At 45.6% G+C, this 17,396-nt stretch overlaps 1 protein-coding gene across 2 annotated transcripts in view; it reads right to left on the bottom strand.

Annotated features, from left to right (window-relative positions):
* TMEM45B (transmembrane protein 45B) overlaps positions 1–17,396 on the bottom strand; it is a 306,589-nt gene that overhangs the window by 88,746 nt on the left and 200,447 nt on the right. The window contains exon 1 of one of the 2 annotated variants that reach the window (XM_086956899.1): positions 4,729–4,863. The exons of the other annotated variant lie outside the window; for it this stretch is intronic. The gene's annotated coding sequence lies outside the window, so the exon portion shown is untranslated. Of the gene's footprint in view, positions 1–4,728; positions 4,864–17,396 lie in introns of those variants that run through there. 2 annotated transcript variants of the gene reach the window in all.

The raw sequence follows: 17,396 nt of genomic DNA, 5'->3' as shown, positions 1-17,396 counted from the left end.
GGCGCTAGTATCCTCGGAACACGAGCTCTAGCCGCTTTGGAGTGGGAGCCGGGCCATCCCCCGGTAGGCTGCCAGGGGTGGGTTTGCTGCTGGGTGGGGCGGGGGCCGATTTTTTGTACAGTCAGTACATTAGTCACTAGCACTTGCTCACTAGTGAGCTGTCCTGTTCCTTCTCACTGTCTCCTCGCTCCATGCGTGGGGGGAATCAATGCTTGCTAAATAATGTAGAAGCAGGAGCACGCTCAGCCTCTCACTTTAGGGGGGGGGGGGGGACGAGGCCTACTCAGCCTCTCACCTTAGGGCGGTGGGGTGGGCGTGCGCGACCAGCTCAGCCTCTCACCTTAGGGCGGCGGGATGGGCGTGCGCGACCTGCTCAGCCTCTCACCTTAGGCCGGTGGGGGTGGGCATGCACGACCTGCTCAGGGCGGTGGGCGTTTACTTGCTATCGGCTGACGTCCAACATGCTGATTTACACTCTAAATTCATGATAATTTAATGTCATGGGACAGAACATTTATAGTTCCTTGCTTTCCTTCTCGAAGGTGTTCTTTTCAAGTGTATTCACTCACAATTCTAATTCGAACGGAATTAAGAATAAAACTCTTGGCTGCACTAATTTTGTTAAATGAATGACCTTTCAGGACTGGGAACGAAGTGCTTTGAAGAGTTGTCCTAAACTCCCCACCATGACAAAGGTGTTTTACTGGCAGCTGGGATGGAGCTGTGTGACTCGGCTGCCATCGAAAACAAGACGAGGACGAGGAAAAGAACGACGCTCGAGCTGCGGGCGGAGGGAGGGGGCCGGGACGAAGGAGAGCTGCGGGCGGAGGGAGGGGGTGGGAGAGGGACCGGGACGAAGAAGGGTACATCTGAGCTTGCTTTGCCTCTGGAGTCAGATACAGAGGTGGGCTAGTGAGAGGGTCTGTTGGATTTGCTGGGGGAGGGGGAGGGGGAGCGGGACTGGGATGAAGGAGAGCTGCGGGTGGAGGGAGGGGGGGGGGAGGTACCGGGACGAAGGAGAGCTGCGGAGGGGGGGGTACCGGGACGAAGGAGAGCTGCGGGGGGGGGGGGAGCCGGGACGAAGGAGAGCTGCGGAGGGAGGGGGGACGAGCAGAGCAGCTCTGTAAATCACCACCGTCTTTCTCCGAGGCAAAGCAGAAATGCCTCGGAGAAAGCATGGTCATTTTCGCATTTGGGGGCGTGTGTTTTGCTGTTCTGAGTGACGGGCAACGTCACTGTCTAAAGAACAGCAAAACTTACGCCCCCAAATCCGAAAAGGACGGGGCTACATCGGAGTGATGGATCTCTCCTCCAATGGCTGGCCTCCATTTAGGAAGCCAGCCAATGGAGGTGAGAGGACGAGGGAGGCGGGTTTAAACTGCCACACTAAGAGACAATAATTCTCGGACATCCGGTCTGCCGACCGGATATTACCGAGACCTAAAAAGGAATAGATTTACACCGGATGAAGGCGTGACAGTGCAAAGCCACAGAGCATCGTCTAATAGGACTATTTTTCAACAGAAGATTGAGATTTTTTGCTTCAAGGCGCAGTGCGATGTTTTTCGCCTTTAACAGCATTTCAAAACATTTCTGACAAGATACGTTGCTTGTAAAACTAAGCATAGGAATGAGAAATGAGAGAAAAAAAAATTTTAGATGCAAATTTTAGAGAAGCCATTGTCCCGGTTGCGCACGTCGTCAATGGAATTCTGAGTTTTGAGAGAGAGCAGAGACAGTTAGCAGATGATTACCTAAAGTCAACAATGAGCTCGGCACCCGTGTTCAAAGAGTCTACACAGGGCAAATGAATCAAAATAATCAAATCACTAACGCTTCTCAATAAAATGCAGACCAAAACAAAACCCAAGCATTTGCAATGCAATAGGACTCGCATTTACGCGAGATCTATTGCATTGCAAACCAGAGAGGGGGCAGGCGAGGGCAGGTGGGGTGATAAGGCACCAACGGGTGTTCGGGGGGGATGAGAAGGCAAGGACTGTGGGGGGGGGAGAAGGCACGGGCAGTAAGAGAACCTCAATAAAGAAAATAGTGCTCACAATCTAAATAACACATACAGTGCAACACTTGAAGTAAAGGGGCCAGTAGACATGGGAAGGATACAAATGACGACATTGCTGTCATAAGGAGGGACTAACAAGCCTATAAACCAATCGGCAGGCAGCATTTAGGAAGAACAAAGACACAAGCCAATGAAAAAGGTGGGTGGGGCTTCCCTCATATAGTAAACTACCACAGATCAACCCCAGAGCAGCACTTGCGTGCTGGTTCAAGATCCATTCAAATTGGCCGGTTCAAAGTTGCCCAAGACAATGCATTTTAATGTAACAAAGTTAGGCTCATGTTAGAGATAGTGGGTGACCCCACAAAGTAATGGCTTGAAAGTGGAGGCAAAATGGTGGTAGGAATGCCAGGAGAATGGCCCTAAAGGAAGGAAGTGAACCAAGAAAAGCCACTGCCTCTCAGCACAGTCTCTGTTGGGTGCTGCAGAAGAATGGAGTAGCAGACAGAATTGAAAGCAGCATAGGATGAGCAAGATATACGAAGAGGTAATGCAGGTGGTGCCAAGTGCTGTAAATACCCACAGTGGAAATTGGCTAGTAGACGTTCAGGAAGCCAAAGAGAGACTTGTGGGTTAATCTTTGCATTAAATGCACTTTGTATTTTTGCAAGGCTACTTTTGAGAAACTTGGTTGGTTGCGAAACACTGGCCAGTGGAATGAGGGCATCTAGCTGCAAATTGTTTCCATGGTGCCATTTGACCCAAAGCAATCAAAATCCAAGGCATAAACAAGCATTGGAAAAGCTAACGGATATGGTTTTATCAGGCTTTATTTTTCTTATTGCAAGCATGTACCACAGACAGGCAGAAAAAAACATGATCCTGCCCAGATATGGCGATACTATGCTTGCAATAAAAAAAAGGCAAAGTTAACTATTGCATATAATGTTTATTTAAGAGTACAGATGCTTCCTAATGTTCGCTCTAGGCTAGAAATGAAAAGAATACTATTGGAGCAAGCAAGCATTTCAAAAGAATGTGTGGGGCCCAATTCAAAAAAGTTAAGAGCCCCAAATGTCACAAAAAGTCTGAATTTTAAACAACAAGCATTGGCAATGCCAAAAAGTCTCACCTATGGAATTTTTAAGGATTTACCGATTCCTTTTAGCCATGCTGTGCAACATGGTGAATAGCTTAAAAATAAACCTGATACAAGTTGTTTAAAGAGCCTTTGAGGGGGTGGGCCTGCAGCAATTTTCGATTGCTCCCTGCGAATGAGAAATAAAAAGAAAAGAAGACCGCTACGGGAGGCAGGAGTGGGGAGCAGGCGCAGCAAAGAAGAGCGGGCAGGTAGGAGGTGACAACAATGGGGAGCAACCAGGAGATAGTGTGAAGCAGAACTCCAAGCTGAACACAAGAGTGAGAAAGCAATGCAGGGCAGAGGCTCATAAGGGCAAAGGCAACACAGGGGAGGGCAGGGGCACACGCGAAAGAGAGCAACACGAAGCATGTGCAAACAAAAAGCAAACAAATGAGACTGACAACGCTTGACGCTGACAAGAAGTCTTTCGCGACAGGGCAGCTTGTGTCTGGTAATGACGAGCTAAACAGGTCCCCATGGAAAGAGAAAACACTGGTTCTCTTCTAGCATACCACGGCATCGCCAAGTTGTTGTACCCATTAGCAGTCTCCTCGCCAGTAAACAGACTTGCTTCAGGATGTACAAACAGATTTTACAGCATGGTCCCTGAAACAAGCATGGATCTGAGGATTAAATAAGCCCCTCATCTAACGGCCCGGGCGCAGACAGTTCGATGACTTTTAGTTATACACCCCCCCCCCCCCCCCCCCCCTCGAAATGCTGGACCACCTTTAAGAGTCCCCGCATCGCCCTTTTCCACTCAGCTCTGCGGCGCCACTTCTAACAGTTCCCACAGCCCCCGCACCTCCTTCCCTCAGCTCTGCCACTCTCTTCACACACGGACTCTCTCTAAAACTCAATCCAAGTATCGTCCTCTCCACTGTCAGCCCATTCTTTCCTCATCCACACCCTGTTCTACCTATTAGGCTTCGCAACCCACTGTAAAAACTCAATTATGTCCAATGCTGTCTGTTTTGTAGTTAGAAATGTGGCATGTAAGTGACAAACATACCAAGCAAACCGGAAAGAATGCACGATGAACATACAAGAAAAGAAAGGTACAAGGGCTGGATGATGAACGTCCTGGTTAGATAGCTCAGTGAATAAGCACATCTAAAACAGAGGTTCCACATAGCGTTCAAATGTCCCCGAATCCAGCAGGGAAGTTTTTTTTGTTGTTGTGCATTTTAGTACTTTTAGTCCTGAATTCATGATTGTTTTAAAGAACTACAAGTTACAAAAGCTAAGGAAAAAGCCAAGACTGGACAAACCACTCGCACACCGACTAGTGACATTTCAGAGCTCTGGTATGAGAAGTAAAGGTGAATTGTCTGCAACCTTGAAAGATGGGTTCACGCTTTCATCTGTCGGGAGCTAATAACACGAGCACCATAGAGAATATAACGGATGTTACAAGCGTTCCGCGCTGCAAAAATAAACCAGCACAAAAGAGACGGGTAGAAACATAATAGCGATATTTATTTGTCGGAGAGCTGGGCCACTGTATGAAACTCCTCACATTCTGGGCCAGGGTGGCAAAATATATTTTTTAAGTGTTACCTACCTGCTTCGTGGCTGCTCCTCCACTGTCTAGGAACAGTCGACTCCTCGCGCTCACAGCGCCTCGTACCCACGGAGCTTGCCTCACGCTAGCTCTTTACACAGCTGTGGTTTATCCCATGAGATCTGTGGGTGGAGGGATAGAAACCGTACTAGGCCACACCCCGGATTGCACCTAGGCAGGTTCTGCTGGCTGGGCTGGGGAGGGAGATTCTTCTGAAGTAAATACCGGCCCTGGCCCAGCTATAAAGCGACGTGACAGTGGCGTTAACGCCTTGGAGGTGGTTAAAAACCAGTTAATTAGGCATTGTACTCGGATATGTTAATTACAAGTGAACGAGGACTGCCACTCCCGGGTTATGGCAGCTGATGAGGACTGCAGGTGACTTGTAAGCCTAAAGCCGGAAGTCAGTCAACGAAATGATAAGAGCATTGCTCTAGATAGAGGGACAATATGCGGACAATAGGGAGAGAGCTGGCCTTTGCTCAGGGAAGGCCCAGGGCAAAACCACATTTGGCGCCCTTACCTTTGTGTTCTTTAATTGGCTACTATGTATCGAACATTTTGCAAGAGTAGGAGGAAGGCGACGGGGCCAAGATTACAGAGCGCCAAGAAAGGGAGAACAACGTAGAGAAAGCAGACAGGGGTGACAGCAGCCTTCAGAAATACTGCTTACGCCCACTTTCCTTTATATCCAAGTCATAGGGAGACTGCTGCAGGGAGCCCTCCCTGCCCTCTCGGCTGGAGGTTGGCCACTCTGGGCATGGGCCCAGCTCGCACATGCTAAAGGCCGGCCCTGAAGAGGGGTACTTGCCAGGGTCACCTAGTTTGCACTGCTGTAGGAATCCTTTTTTTTAACACATAATTTTTATTAGATGTGTTAGCCTTATTGGTTTAGTTGAACCCAACCGGACTTCGGCTCCCAGAATAGAATCATTTAAAAAATATACTCCTGGAAATAAAATGTATTGTTGCGGCCCAGATACAGGGGTTTAGCAGCCCTCCGAACATGCGTTTAGGCCAGTGGTTTAAACGGAAACAAAGAAGTACCGGTAACTCACCACATTGATTGGGGTGGGCCTTGAGGGTCCAGTAGGAGCAGGTCTGAGGGCGTGGATGTGCAGCAAGCATTTTACATATCAGCATTTTCTTGGTGTCTTTAGGAGGTTGGTGATTCCTAAGACAAGTAGTGTATTTTACAGCAGCATTTGAACCTACATTTGCACACAAGTGCTATAGTTTTTGAAAAGGTACCACAGAAACATCTTCTAGCACTACAAAACAGTAAAGAGCATTGCAGTGAGGATGAAGTCTCATGGATGATGGTAAAGTGGTAATCAGGAGACCCAAATTTTAATCCGACACCAATCTTGTGTGTTTTAGCCAAATTTATCAAAATTAGTTTCTCAGTCTAGCAGTTTCCTTTCGTGCCCCACCAGACACTGGTACTGAGTAGCCTTCATGTCCCACATCCACTCCTCCAACCCTTAGACTGTGGCCCTCTACATCATTAGACTACTGAGGTAATGCAGCACAAGTGGAGGACACCCATTCGGAGATCTCTAAAAATGTGACAGCATTTAAGTGTCCGCCTTTCATCCACCTGAGGCTGACAAATTAATTAGCAGCATTTTATCTAAAGGTAACTATCATCTGTGTATTGATGGGTGTATATAAATCAACAATTCTTCACATAATGCTGCACTGAAGATAAATTATCCATACTCTGGAAATGGAGGTGCATATGTGTTCTGTGCAGAGCTGCTCACATCACTTGGATTAGACTGAAAGATATCACCAGCTATTTATTTGCATTTTATAGATCCAGGTTTCTCTTATACTGATATCATTTTCCTTATTTGCAATAACTGACATTATGCAGAGTTTGTGAAAATGAAAGCATAATAACATGGTAATCACGCACACATGTTTAAGAATAGTGCATTTTGTGATGGCCTTATAGTTTTTCAGTGCTCTAATGAGAAGTACATTTTACTACAAGCAATCTTAACTGTAAGGATTTAATAAAAGTGGGGCAAATTAAAGGTTGAAGCTATCCCTGTCAAGATTGTACCCAGGTGGCTGACAGATCTCTGCAGCAGGTGCACAGATCCACTGTGCTTTCTTGCAATCAGGAATGGAAAGCGAACACCCGACTTTGCTCACATATGGGCATGCATGTATTTAGGACACTATTCAGTTCTCCATCCTTTAATTGTGCGCTCAAAACGTCCTGATGAATGATGCAGTGGTAGTCTATCATAGTTTGTCTGGTGAGCTTCTTTTTAAGCAGAGATACAAATCCTCTGTCATATCCTACCATGGCAGGAGCCCCATCTGTTGTAATGCTGACAAGAGTCTTCAATGGTATGTGATGCCTTTTAAAGTAGTTGCACATGCTTTCCAGTATATCTTCTCCTCCTCATGTGCCCTTGCAGTGGTAGAAGGCACAGGAGCTCTTCTTTGGGATGAAGCAATTGGTCCAAATACCTCACCCAAACTATTAACTGGACCACATCACCTATATCTGCGGACCCATCCATGGCAATACTGAAGAACGGGAACTCTCAGACTACTTTCATCACCTGCTCTTGGACGTTTTCACCCATTGCGTCTATTCTGCGTGCACACATGGAATCTGATAGCTCTAATGCATAGATTTCCTTAAAAATGCTGGCTTTATTTACAAAGTTTTCAAATAAAAATTTTTGGCTGTTGAAAGGAAACATTCTTTACCAGCTCTTCAGTAACAGCCTCAGATTCCTTCATCCAGCAGAGGAAGAGCTAGTCCTGGGAAAGAGGCGATTGCTTTAATGTTGCCACTTTTGAATAACGCAGTTTTGCGTTCAATGGGAAGTTAATATATCCTGAGTGTCGCTTTCTGCAGTGCCATTCCAGGTTACACCTCTTAAGAACATTTACTGTCTCTCTGCAAAGCAAATAGGTGTCTTTCTCTTTTGGGTATTCCACAAACAAGTACTCTTCTTCTCATGCTGACTGGAATGCCCTGTATTCACTCTGTATGGATCTGGGTCACTTGAAAGGCTTGGCAACTGGACTGTTGGCCATTGCAGAGCTCTCTGGACAGTTTGTTACTGCACACTAAGTAACAAGGCCCAGGAATCAGATTTTCTGCCTTATGACCGATGGACCGACACCGCCTCAGGACCGATAGTCCATCACCGTCACACAACAAAAACACCGCCACTTTAGGCTCACAACAAAAGGACTGACAACACATCTCGCAAGAGACCTCTGTGAGCAACACCAACGTAATATCATTTGTTTAAACATACAAAGTGGTGTAAAAAGTGAGGCATGCACATGCAATGAAACAATTGATTACACAAATATTAGCATTGGTGAATTGTCAGTAACAGCTTATAAAAAGGAATTTTTGGCAATTATGCTTGCAACTTGTCAGCCATCATTGTGCCGTTAATGGGACCAAGATGTTTTGTACCATCTTGAAAGTATTCTATGGGAAGCAGTTTGCAGTGTAATTCCCTTTGGGCCTTTGACACATGTTCTGTGTGTGAACACTGAGGACAATAAACGAATAAAGCATTGTTTGTAGAAGACTGTATGATGTGGCTTACTGGTAGTCTGGGTGAGAACTGGGCTTAGCTAACTGGTCCCAACAATAACAGTGCAACAAATAATTAAGTCTGAGGTTTTTCCTTTGCATTTTGCAACAAAAGCTAACAACTACATTTTAAATATTTGTAGGTGATATGCGCAAATCAGCTAATACCCATGAAATGTCAGCAGCAGGGCTGTGCAGCTTGTGAATCTGGTTCTTCCTCGACCTCCCCACTTCCTCGCTTGCCCTTAAATTGAAGAGCCTGAAATGCTAAACACCTTCTGTGTGGGGCATCTTGTTAGCCAGCAGTCCACATGAAAATAAAACTGCAAATCCCAGAATGCATTTCATTCTACACAATAGAAAAGTACAAAAACGAGTTTTGGAGAACATATTACACTTAAAGGGTGCTCTAGGATTCCCCTTTAAAGGCATTTTTGGTTGGTTGCAAGTCTGCTATTGTGTGCATTTTGCTTTTGGAACCGAGTTATCCAATGTCAGTGTTTTGAGCTGCGGTCTCGTATGTTTTCCTAAGTAAAGTAGGACAGTAGGAAACTAGTTAACCGCTTAATGTGTGGGTGACGTGTTCTTTACTTGCTGGCCATATTACTGCTGGGTTCTGACCTACCTGCTACTTATTCCTGTATCCTGCACCGCAGCCTGCATCACCCGGACCTGACGGCCGTGCCGCTGGCCCGGCTGGCCCTGACACGGACGGCCGAGAACCACACCTCCCGGCATCCCTCAGTGGCGCACGCCACCAGCGTCACTACAGAGCGCCGGGTGGCGCTTAAAAGACCTTCGTGCCTCCTGTAGCGCGGGACGCATTGCGGCGTGCCCGGGCGCTGCCCGGGTGAAGCCCGGGCCAAGGGTGGGCCCATCCACGCCTGTCTTCGACCGTAAGAGGCTGGGCTGGGCCAACCCTCCAACATTCACTCTGGGACTTAAATTGCTGCCTTGTACTGCCACGCTGCTTGTGCCCATTCACCACCCTGTTGCCGTCGCCCATTCTGAGAGGAACTTGCTGCCATTCATCTTGCTCCCGCTCCCAATTGCGGACCACGGGCTGCCGGAACCACAACATCCTGGAGGCAGCGCAGTCTCATGAGAAGGGAGGAGCGGGCCAATAAGTTGCTTTGGGGGCTGGGCCACGTCCCTTGGCTTCTAGCCTTCAGCTGCCAACATCCACTAGTAGCTACGATCTGCGGTAAAGACTCTATTGACATTCTTGTCTTTTTTTGTATGGTGTATTCAAGATAGTGATAGGGTTAATGGTAAAGCGAAAAATGGGGAAAAGGAAGCTAAATAATTCAAAAACGGGTCAACAGACAAATAAAACTAAAGTAAATAATATGTCCTTAATGAACTACCTGACAGGGGCGGTGGGGGCCATTGAGAAACCGATCTCTAGTGCAGAGGAGGTCCTCACCAAGGATAAGGAGTCACTTGTATTAGCAGAGACTAGCAAGGTTTTATCCTCGCCCCGTAAAATACTGGATGGTGCAATTAATACCTCTAAGGTGCTTACAGAATTAACAAATGGTTGTGTCCTTGTCAGAGGAGACGAGAATTTGTCTCATGACCAGGACACCGCTACATTACCACCACCCGAAAGAGCTTACACTAAGAAGAAAAAAATCTCCCCCTGCTAATCTCCTGCCCTTGATTCATAACACCACTATATCCACCAACCGTCCTGTTTCCACACCCAAGATGGGCCAGAGTAAGGACAACCTAGGGCCAAACAAAGCTACAAAATGGGGCACCCATGTAAAAAGTAATAGTATTGCAAAGGGTCAACATAATAATCCTCCTTCGGAAATTAAGAACCTGTTTACAGTGCTAACAACTATCATCAAGGCCTCTATTGGCTTGCTAGAGAAGAGATTAGACCTTATTGAAGCAGGCCAAGCCCTAATTATAGGAAAAATAGCTGAAATTACCTCTAGTTCATCAACGCTAGGTGGAGATGAGGGTGGTGATAAAACACATAGGCAGATCCCTTGGCTTGATATGCAGGGCTGCAGCAAATGAGGGATTTGTAAAGAAAATATAAATAGAGCAAAAAGTCCTTCTTCGAAGGGCCAAGGGTTGAATAGTGAAGTGGGTAGAGAGGAGGGAGGTTGCGCAGGTAAAGAAGGCCAGGGGGTGGTATCGTGTCTGAATGCCCATCACCAACAAGGGCCCCTAGAACCTATTATGAGAAAGGCCCTTCCAGACTATCAGTCTAAATCTCCCACCGGCCGCAGCCCTATACCATAGTTTTAGCTAATGTCCCTTTGATAACGGAGTATAACAATGAATCTTAGGTCACATTGCAGAACAAAACTATACACCATCTGGGTACAAAGGCGGGTCTGGTGAGGGAGATGTTTGACACATTTAAGATGGTGAGACGAGTTTCATGGGTGGGCACCAATAGGAAAGCCTTAAATGGGGATTGTGTGGTTCTGTCCCTGAGTTCGCCAGCCCTAGTGCGTGAAATTTTAAATCGCACTGGGTCGAAAGAACTGAGAGCTGATGGTATTGATATTCTCCACTTAGGCTTTTTCTATCGGCCAAGTATGCCAGGCAAGCATACCCCTTTGTATGGTAACGTCTTCCCTAATAATAACTCTTGTTATAATTTGGAGACAAAAAATAGGTTTGGCCCCCTGCAATATCTTGAGGATATGGACTGACATGATGGTAATCATTACCCCAAGGGTAGCTCTGTAACTGCATGGCCCGTGGGGGGTGGAAAAAGGGTAGTGAAGTATGACTCCAGGGCATGTGTTAGTATTCTCACTAAAATCCCCTTTCAGGATTCTGGAGAATCGATGAGATTTAAAATATCGTCTAAAACGACCTGTAATCAGCCCACATATAAAGTGCCCCTAGAACCCCAGACTAAGGGTCACCTATTTCCAGCAGAAACTTTAATAACTATCCTACTTGAAACAGATTCCCATGCTGTAAGTGAACTTCCTATTCCCGATACCGAAGCTGAAAATTCTACTACTTCCTCATTACAGCCGGTAGAACCTTAGGGGCAGGGAGAAAATATATATGGCCCAGAAGCTCAAGATATACCGACATTTGGGATAGCTAGAGTAGTCTTCTGGAACATATGTGACCTTGAAACGAAGGTTACAAACAAAGTTTGGGTAGACTTTATTCATAATTTTGACATTCTTTGGCTCCAGGAGACATGGCTAATAAGTGAGATACACTTGGATGGCTACAAGACTTTTCATGTACCTGCAATGCAGTCAGCACACGGGAGACACAAAGGGGGAATTTGTGTATATATTTCTAACATGCTGAGGGTTCAGAACATCAAAATGCAAAAATATACTGCGTATTATCAAATTGTTACTATTCATCCTCACTCACATGTTAAGGTGCTGGTTGTACATTTTTATAACATCGAAAAGGCTAAATTTGCAGATATTATAACTAGCCTCACTGATGATTTAAGTAGCCAGGTTACCTCCATAGGGAGGGACGTGTTTATGATATGGGGTGGGGACTTTAACACCAGTATCTGTACTTTGAGTGACTGTGGGGTTGAGGACGGGGGGCCAGAGGACAACAACCTAAAGGAAAACTGCCATATTATTCACTTTGCACATACTAATAGGGGTGAAAAGTTCAACAATATCATTGCTACACCCGACCTCGGGTTTGCTAATAAGATGTGTTCCCCAATCGTGGGTTTTGGCCCCACTTATATAGGACGGGGATTTGTGGTTCTGTAATTCTCAAACCTGACTCCATTTTAGTCTTGCCCTCACGTAGGCCTGTGAAGTAGGCCCAACGAACAAGTGGCCTGGCCTTCTGAGTTCGTGCATATATTAACTTGGGTTTTTCTGACTCTGAATGAACTGCAGAGAGAGTGACCCTTTTCACCTGAAACTGACCTTTTGCAAAACCAGTTTCACTAGCTGATCGTTGTCTGAGTTTTTCAATCACTGTTCAGGACCTCGTTAACCTTTAGTTTCCTTGCACATATCTTATCCTAATCAATATCTAAATTGTTTCTTTCCTTACGACTTTTCATTACATGGGTAGTGCTTTCAATTATGGGTTTGTCCGGCTTGTGGAAATTGAATTTGGGACTGTCCTAATTATTAACTTTTGGGTTGGGTTACTGTAAATTGGGTTTTTGTTAATGTGATACTCAGTTAGAAAATGTGTCCTATTGGTCAGAGTTTGGTGCAGTGGGTGTACATTTATAATGAGAATATTGTGTATAAAAGGTGATGTCTTGCTCTATGAAAATTGAGCAGTTTCTTGAGTTGTACACTGTGTTGTATTGCTGGGATTTCTGCTACTAGCTGCAGCTAATAAATTTGATCTCTGACGCCACCTAGAAGTATTCCGTGTCTCTGTATACCAAGGTAAGGGAATACAGAGGACTTTATGCGTGTCCCTGGCGCCGCTGGGTATTTGACATTCCAGTTATTCAGTTGGCGCCCAATGTGGGGCGACTTCAGTGGTACCGGTCCAAGCCCGAAGATTGCGAGGAGCCACGTGAGGAAATTCTGGAGGAGGGCCCCCACTTCATCGACCCCTGCATGTCGACGTGGACCAAAGGTCTTTTCTGCGAGGCTTCCCGCTTCCAACGGCTACGAAGGACTGCTGCCCTGACTGTTGCCTTGTCTTGGACCCTCCGATTGATGTTTGTAAAGCGAGACGATAGACGGTCTTCTGGTGGCGTGACAGATATTTGGTTAAGTATAAATGGGTCGCTCCCACGACTTTGTTTGGTTCTTTGGTTTTGATTTGGTTGCTGCAGTACCCAAAGCCGAAGGGCTTGTATATTTACGAGTGTATCATTTTTTGATTCCCTTTGAAGTTTGAAACCAGACTAGTGAGCAAGATGCCTGGTCTTGGTAAATTTGGTAATTAGTTTGTTTGTGGTAGTAACAGGGATTCCCGATTGGCGGATTCATGTCCGATACCTCCGGTTGGAACTCCAACTTATGAGCTCTATTCTAAACACGGAGTGGGTCCCATTACTTATAATGAAGTATGGGTCCAATACACAAAAAAAGATGGTGTTTTGCAATGGCCCCCACATGGTAGTTTTGAAACAGAGATTTTAGACAATCTAGAAGTTAGGCTATTTAGGAAGAAAGCCCGGCCGGCAATGTTTGACTCTTTCCGCCTTTTGCGTAAGGAAGCCAAACAGCGAGAAATTAAGCAAGCAAAGAGAGATAGGAAAGATAAGAATATGTCAGTACTACAAGCTGCTAGACAGTTTAAGGAAAATGGAGAAGAGCGCGCGAGTGAAGTCTTAGATAGACAGCGTTGCATGGCCATAGATAAATGTTATCCGGCCTTGCCATCTTCTCCTCCGAAAGTGATCGAAGACCTTGAAAAAGATCCTTTGATCTCTCATTTACTGAGATTGCCTCCTCCCTATGCGCAGGGTGCTACTGCGCCTCTATTACCCCCGGATGTTCCACCCTTTGTTGTTCAACCCCCTGCTGTTGTTCACCCACCCGGTGCTCCACAGATGGTTTTGCCTCCTCCTGCGCAACCCATTCTAGGGTCGCCAGCCTTGCTACCAGCTTTGCCTCAAACTCCTTTGCCTTCTGCTTCTGCATCTTCGACTTCTACTGTTCTTGTCCCTACACCTTCTTTGCCTCAGAATACTTATTCTCCTGTTCTTATGTCTACTTCTTCCCCTTCTGCTCAAAAACGAATGACCGAGACTGTTGTTAATCTGTTGTCACCATTGTTTGGGTCACTGAATATGACCCCTGTTTCGGAACGTAAACAGAGTCGTAGTCAACTTCCTAGTTCTGAAGAACGGACAGTGCTGGATTTGTTGGCTTGTAGGTGGATTTTAAATGCTCCGAGGTATGATTTGCTAGCAGTTATGGATGTTTTCTTTCAGTGGGAACCGCCTAAGCAAAGGTATGTTTTTGATGTAATGTGTACTTTTCTGCGTCAGGAATGGGAAGATAATGAGTTGGGTCCGATTCCGCAGGATGTGCTCGATGTTCAGTCAGAGTTTGCTAAAGGGATGATAGTGGAATCTGAGGTTACAGATGCCGTAGAGACAATACTAGCCTTCAGATCTAGACTTTCGCCTCATACATTGTATGAACCGGATTCCTCTGTTAGGAGGAAAGTGAAGCAGTATCCTATGAGAGAGGTTTCCCCTGTTTGGAGAGAGGAAGTTGTTGCTAATGTTAATCAGGGTATTCAGGGTGTACCGGCACATTTCCAGCACGTATGGGTACATGTTCCATGGAAGAGAGCAGAGGTCTTGGCTCCTAAGCAGACCTTACCTGACCCTCGTAAGAATCCTGCTGGTTATTACAAGTAGTTGTCCCAGACAGTTGAAGCGTGTATTATGAATTTAGCTGACATCGATATGTTGATGGGTAATGTAGTCCCTCAACCTTTGTGGGCGAAGTTTCGTCATGAGAATCATGCGGCAGAATTAGGTGATACGTGGGCTAATATTTTTGCTGCAGATGGTCGGCAGGTAGGAGGTGCCAAACCTGAACCTTTAGTTGCAGAATTACCTTGTAGAATTATTAATTTGATGAAAACAATGATGCCCGCTTTACGAGTGAATTGGGATAAGTTAGCAGCATGTAAGCAGAAGAAAGACGAGAGTGTATCTGATTTCTTTACTAGGTTTGAAGAGACGTTTATTGATCATAGTGGTCAGGATATGAGTACGGAGGGTGGTCAAAGGTTGTTTGTGGATAAATTTGTCTTTAATTTGCTTCCCAAACTTTCTAATAAGTTAAAGGACTCTGAGAGTTCATGGGCTGTTTCTTCGTCGGCCCAGATATTGGCTACTGCACAATATTACGAGAATAGGGATAAAGATGAGAAGGATAAAGTGGAGAAGAATACTAAAGAGTTAAAGACGAAAGTTCTTTTGCAGCAAGCTTATCCGCCTCGTCAGAATCAGCCTCAGTTTCAGCAACCTCCACAATTTCAGAGATTGTTACAGAAGCCTGAGCCATATGTTCAGCAATTCTTTCCTGGCCCTAATAAGTGTGCTTATTGCAGAGAGGAAGGTCATTACAAGAATAGTTGCCCGGCTTTGTTACAGCGTGCGAATGGTGTATCTGGTCAGAGAGGTCGTGGTAGTTTTCAGCAAGCTCCTAGGGGTAGGGGACGTGGTGTGATCCCTCAGAATGAGCGTTCCTCTTCCCTACAGAATTCTGCTAATTATTTTGACAGACAGAATGTTCCGAGTGGTCAGTCTACCCAGTACTATGTTGAGGATTACTATATCGAATGTGAGAGTTCTGGTTATAATGATAACTAGGACAGCCAAGGACAAAGTGAGGGAGTAGTGTCAGTTCCAGTAGATCAGAGTGGACCTTATGTTGAAGTGATTACATCAGGTGTGGCAGAACCTTTTCTTTTGGATACTGGTGCGACAAAGAGTTCTATTATGCACTCTAAACTTCCTGGCGCACCTTTGTCTGGCTTCACCAATGTTTCAGTAGGATTTTCAGGCGCCCCAATTCGTAATCCGATTTCTAGTCCTTTGTCCCTTTCCATTGGCGCTTGTGAATTGGAAGCTACACTTATTCTAACGACTGGTTGTGGTGAGAATTAGTTGGGTTTGGACCTGCTGAAAAGATTGTATGCGACATTACATTGTTCTCCTTCAGGAGTACAACTTACCCTCGGTAAGAAAGTGATTTCCCCAATGTATTTGTCTAAGGATTGTTTGCCACTGGAATTGCGTTCGCTTCCTGATACACTTTGGGCTACAGGTCCAAATGATTTGTTGGTCTTTTGCAGATTCCACCTTATGTTGTCACCCTTAAGTCAAATGCTAGGCTACCTCGTATTCCCCAATATAAGATCTCGAGTGATGGTGAGAGAGCTCTTTTAGCGATTGTTTATGATCTGGTTGAGAAGGGTGTAGTTGAGGAAACGAGAGGTAATGTTTGTAACAGTCCTGTTTTGCCTGTCCTTAAACGTACTGATGCTTCTCAGCCACCTGTGTACCGGTTTGTGATCGACCTTCGAGAGGTAAACAAGATTGTCGTGCCACAGTTTCCTGTGTTGCCTGATATTACTGCTTTGTTAACTTTGATTCCTGCTTCGGCAGCTTGGTTTTCTGTCATCGATTTGAAGAATGCTTTCTTCAGTATTCCTATTGCTGAGGAGAGCAGGGATATTTTTGGCTTCTCATTAGGAAGCCGAAGCTTCCGGTTAAAGAGAGCTCCCCATGGTTATTGTGAAAGTACCTCCATCTATAGTCAGGCGTTGAAAACTCAGCTTGACGGTTTTGTGTTACCTGTTGGTGCTACTCTTATTTAGTACGTCGATGATTTGTTGATTACTGCTGATGATGAAAAGATTTGTAAAGTGGCTACTCTTTCTTTGTTGCGGTATTTGTCTGCCCTTCATCATAAAGTGTCACCTTCAAAGTTGCAATATTGTCGCCAAGGTCATCTCTTGTCGAAGGAGGGAAGGAGATTGACCCCAGAACGAATTCAAGCAATTGCGCAAATGAATGTACCATCCACACAGAGAGAAGTGCGTGCCTTTTTAGGTATTACATAGTATTGTAGACAGTGGATCCCCAATTTTTCACTGTTGGCGAAACCTCTGTTAGCATTGACTCGGAATGATACTCCGCATCCTCTTCCTTGGTCTGACGAATGTCAGAAAAGTTTTTCTGAACTACACGATGCATTGTGTTCGGCTCCTGTGTTGGGTACTCCAGACTATAGTAAGCCTTTCACGTTGTACGTGCACGAGAGAGAAGGTTGTGCGTTGTCAGTGTTAACACAACCATTTGGGGACAAGCAGCGTCCATGTGCGTATTTTTCAGCAATGTTAGACCCAGTTGCTAAGGCGTTGCCCAGTTGTCTGAGAGCTACAGCTGCAGCGGCTGTTTCTACCAGACAGTCTGCTGGTTTGGTATTGGATAATACGTTGATTGTGATGGTCCCACATGCAGTGGATACCTTATTAAACAGGACTAAGACACAGCACCTTACTAGTGCACGTCTGTCAGGTTACGAGTTGACATTGTTGGCTAGTCATGTGCACATTAAAAGATGTAATGTGTTGAATCCAGCTACGTTGTTACCGATCTCTACAGAGA

This window comes from Lissotriton vulgaris, chromosome 2_1 (assembly GCF_964263255.1).
Source record: "Lissotriton vulgaris chromosome 2_1, aLisVul1.2, whole genome shotgun sequence".
Classification (NCBI taxonomy): Eukaryota; Metazoa; Chordata; class Amphibia; order Caudata; family Salamandridae; genus Lissotriton; species Lissotriton vulgaris.
The sequence above is the reverse complement of the archived record's forward strand: the minus strand, read 5'-3'. Positions and strand labels throughout refer to the sequence as shown.